The following is a 5,000-nucleotide window of genomic DNA, read 5'->3' as shown; positions in this document are numbered from 1 at the left end:
TACACGCACACACACACACAAACACACGCACACTCCTCATCATTATTAATGTTTCAGAATAAACACATATTCCAATTTTAGTTTTTGCAACACATTTCAGAAACAGCTGCTTCTGTAAAGCTTTTCCCACTCTGTAATGGTGTCGCTCCACTCACAGGCGTGCCGGGACTGAAGACAGCAGTGCGGAGGTGTTTCAGGGGTCATTCTGCCACATTTTGATGTCACATTTTGTGCTTGTAAATACTCCACACATTCTCTGTTGAAGACAGGTCAGGACTGCAGGCAGGCCAGTCCAGTAGCCATATCCTCTTCCTCTGCAGCAGGACTCTGTAATGTGAGCTGAGTGTGGTTCTGCATGGTCTTGTTGGACTCTGCATGGTCCTCTCTGGAGCAGAAGGCAGCATATTGAGCTCCAGAATCTCTCTGTGCTGTTCTGCATTACTGGAGCATCACAGAAGAGCAGGTCACCTTCACCAAGAGCACCGACACAACCAGGGCTGGATTAACCAATGGGCATTATGGGCACAGGCGCAGGGGACCGTTTGGAGTTTGGAGTGTTTATTTAGGTGCACATAGCCCACCTCGCTGGAATACAGCCATCACCGTTTGATTGACAGAGACAACAGAACTAAAGAGCGCATCGGGCAGAAGAGTGAGTTGCGTAAAGCACATGGCAAGTTTTGACTACTTTTTCCCTCACCACACATCAGATTTTGTCTACTCTTCATCACGAGGAAGACACATAGGACTCATTACTAAGTGTGTGTATTATGGTGGACTCAGGGTGTACTCACACTATGTACAGTTGCCTTGAACCGGGCCAAAGCAAACTTGTCCCCCCTTCCCTCTCCTCCGACGGCCCGCACTCACATCACATTCGAGCCCAGATGCCCAGAGAAGAGCTTCTGGACACTGTTAACATAGGGCTTCCTCTTGGCACAGTGCAGTGTTGGCTGGTGTTTGTGGATGTGACTCTGTATTGTGCTGCTTGTCACAGGTTTAGTGCAGTAGTGCTGAGCCCATGTGCTGATCTGCTTATAGATGAATGAGGACTCTTGATGCAGCGCCCCCTGAGGGGTCGGAGGTCACGGTTGTTCAGCTCAGGCTTGCACTCTTGACCTTTACACACTGAAACTCCTCCAGACTCCTTCAGTCTTTAATGCTGTTCTGCACTGTTGAAGGGGAAATCTCCACATGTCTTCCTCTCTCTTTCTCTGAGGATCATTGTGTTCACACACTTCACTCATTTCCTCTCATATCTGTGCTCAAACTGGAGATCCTCGACCCATCTCTGCTCCTACAGCACTAGAGCTTTCCTGATGAGCAGATCACCATCACCATCACCTGTGGACATCACATCATCATTCAGCAGATCAGCTGATCACTCTGTTCTGCAGTGTGTTGAGCTCTGACTGAGGAGAGGATGGAGATTCACACATGAGCTGAAGATGAGCAGAACAACAGCAGATATTCTGTGTTCATCTCGTCTGATCAAACACACCTCAGAGCACGTCTGGAACCCCCTGCTGTCTGTTTCATTAGTGTTGTCCACACCTTCTCTGAGCTGGAGCTGTACATGAACACACACACACACACACACACATACAGCACAAACCTGTAGCTATACTAGCCTTGTGGGGACCTTTGTTAATCAGTGTAGGTCAAATCCTGAACTGCTGATCCTCTGAATCACACACACACACACACACACACACACACACACACACACGCACATGCAAACGCACACACACACACACACACACACGCGCACACACACACACACACATACACACACACTGTAATGGCTGCCGGAACTCTCCGACACTAAACATCCGCGTGTATCTCAACAAACAGTCACCGCGAGCAAGTTTAGAATGTGTACACACACACACACACACACACACACACACACACACACTACAGAAGTATTGTCCAGCTCTCTCTGTGTAATATCAGCGAGTGTGTTCTGAGTCTCCAGCAGGAAGTGATGAAGACTCGCTTCTCGTTGTCTCGACGCTTCCGAAGGCCTCAGCGCGTGTGAGTATGTGTGTGTCGACTGCTTTATAGGCCTCAGCGTTTGTGTGTGTGTGTGTGTGTGTGTGTGTATGGGGCCGGAGCCGCAGTTCAGAACACACTCAGAGAACAGAAGAAGCTGCAGGTTACCTGGAGCTGCTGGAGGAGTCGAGCTGCTGCTCCTGTGCAGAGGGAGAGAGACAGGCAGGCAGAGAGTGAGACAGGATGTCAGACGTACCTGCTGTGGTTTACAGCCCCTCGAGTGTGTGTGTGTGTGTGTGTGTGTGTGTGCTCCTGCAGCGCTGAGGGGGCTGCCATCAAAAACACCCCAACACACACACTTCAGGAACACTGACGTCATCACACACATCATCTACACACTCCACAAGCGAACACGCCACACACACTCGCTGACGGAGACGCTGCAGACAGACAACATCATCAACATCATCATCATCATCATCATCATCATCTTCATCATCATCTTCATCATCATCTTCATCAACATTTATGATCAGTGATTTTAATTACATTATGTTTCTAAGATGCTCTGGTGCCGCACACACACACACACACACACACACACACACACACACACACACTCACACACACACACACACACACACACACTCACACACACACACATACACACACACACACACACACACACTCACACACACACACACACACACACTGAAGTCAGCGCAGTGTTGCAGGTGTTTGTGTGTTCATCAGGAGTGCTGTGAGAGAGTAACCTCAGCTGTGTTCTGGGAGGTCCAAATGAGCTGTTATACACCAGCAGGAGGAACCAGAACCAGAACCTGCACACCGCAGTAAAACTCAACCCTTCCCTGTGTGTGGATCATCGCAGACACACACACACACACACACACACACACACACACACACACATGTGATGTCATCTGAAGGCGCATCCACTGGTGCAGCTGCAGCGTCTGCGCAGACGGGCCCGCGGTGGCTGATTTACGGCGCTGCGGGTTCAGGATGTTCCAGGGTTTTATGAAACACCTTCTGGAGGCCCGGGGTCCGACAGCGGCTGCAGGGTCCAGTTAAAGAGTGTTCAGGAGTCTGAGCCTCCTCTGCATGTGGAGAAGGCATTAAACAGCGCAGACGCGGCCGGGCTCAGCTCTCCAGCGCCGCACTCCGCCAATGTGTTCTGCATTTGCTGGAGCGGGTTATAACGGGCCGGATGGGTTTCAGATGTGCCGGCGGGAGGGATTCTCCAACACTGACCCCGGGATGTGTCGAGATCTCGCCGCTCGCTTACAGCTGCCCGTAAAAAGTCCACATCCACCATTACTGCGCCGGCCCGTTTATAAATCCCTGCGAATGTCGCCGCGGATGCATTACGCCTCTAAATGCTGAAATTGATTGCTCGGCCCGTCTGTAACGGCACACTGGATGATCATAAATGATATCATAAATAAGGCTGCTGGACTTTTACAGATTCTGGCACAGTAGACGGAGGAGTTCTGCCTGACCTGCCGAGGTCAACGCTTAACAGATTGAGGGAGATGGAGAGATGGAGACGGAGAGAGAGATGGAGAGAGCGAGAGAGAGAGGAGAGAGAGATGGAGAGAGCGAGAGAGAGATGGAGAGAGCGAGAGATGTAGAGTTTAACATCATCATCATCATCATCATCATCATCTGCAGGTCTCCACTGTCTCCAGATCAGCAGATGCTCCTGATACTCACGGCTCATCTGGAGTCCAGCAGCAGCAGACTGGAGAAGCTGACCAGAGACTCTTAAAGTCTCCATGAAACGGAAGTGAAGATCATTTTCCACTGTAGTGACCAACATCCAGCTGAAGCGCTCCAGGAATGAGAGCACATGTAGGGCGGCGCATGATTTACTTTGTTGGGGTCTGGGGTCTGCTCTTCGTACCTCACTTAACTGATCTCAGATGATTTGGCAGATCCTGGATCTGTTCATCTTGATAACTGATCTCTGGCTAATTTGGTTCTTCAAACAAGTTGCTGAATCAGATTAGACTGTCTGGATGAGCTGATCTGAGATCTGTGTGTGTTGTGAAGGACAGATCTCTCCATCCGGATCATGATCAGCAATGCAGTGATTGGCTGACGGCACAGCAGCGTGATGACATCATCTGATTAATATTCAATTCTCCATGTGAGCTGAACTGCAGAAAGCTGGCAGTACACAGTGTTAAATATGAGACGCAGTCAGTCTCCACATGTGCTGGGGGCTGCCGGCGCTGCACCGCCGTTTATTTAGTTAATTCACTTTACTGTCAGAGAGGATTTTCTCCATTATAGTAGCCTGGGCCTGTTCACATCTCTGAATTATCGTGAGGAATACCTGCTGCTTAAATTAATCTGGCATTGTGATCGGTGTAAATGTGTCTGCAACTGCTGCTACGCATCAAATCACCCACATATTCTCAGTGGAAACACGAGCAGGACTGCCTACATTACCCTTTTCTGAAAACAGTGAGAGTATCGGCCATGTCCAATATCATACACAAACTGCACTAAAGCGGGGTCGGTACCTTACAATAGTACACATGTGTACCTAAAAAGTCCATTTTTATAAATGTTCTGTCTGATCCCCGTGGGACTGGGCTTTGTGCTTTTATTTTGGAGTGCAGATTGCAGAACAGGTGCAGTATTCATTCATTCATTCAATTTCTTTTCAGTCTAGTCCCTTTATTCATCAGAGGTCACCACAGTGGAATGGATGTCCTTCCAGCTGCGACCCAGTACAGGGAACCACCCATACACTCATCCACACACACACGCTCATACACTACGGCCAGTGTAGTTGATCAGTTCCCCTATAGCGCATGTGTTTGGACTGTGGGGGAAACCGGAGCACCCGGAGGAAACCCACACCAACACTGGGAGAACATGCAAACTCCACACAGAAACTCTGGGACTCAAACCAGAGACCTTCTTGCTTTAAGGCCACAGTGCTAACCACTGCGCCACCATGCCGCCCAGTTGTA

General features: G+C 49.6%; 1 protein-coding gene across 3 annotated transcripts in view; it reads right to left on the bottom strand.

The window, feature by feature from the left end:
• The window catches only part of LOC147833529 (uncharacterized), a 20,614-nt gene that overhangs the window by 3,122 nt on the left and 12,492 nt on the right, over positions 1-5,000 (bottom strand). Inside the window, exons 4-6 of one of the 3 annotated variants that reach the window (XM_087288292.1) lie at positions 2,164-2,435; positions 1,502-1,570; positions 34-1,412 (exon numbers count right to left, since the gene is read on the bottom strand). The gene's annotated coding sequence lies outside the window, so the exon portion shown is untranslated. Of the gene's footprint in view, positions 1-33; positions 1,413-1,501; positions 1,571-2,163; positions 2,436-5,000 lie in introns of those variants that run through there. The other 2 variants (XM_087288293.1, XM_087288294.1) reach the window with 2 other exon arrangements.

This window comes from Danio rerio, chromosome 16 (assembly GCF_052040795.2).
Source record: "Danio rerio strain M-AB ecotype USA chromosome 16, GRCz13ab, whole genome shotgun sequence".
Taxonomy (NCBI): Eukaryota; Metazoa; Chordata; class Actinopteri; order Cypriniformes; family Danionidae; genus Danio; species Danio rerio.
This window is presented reverse-complemented; position numbering and strand designations above follow the sequence as displayed.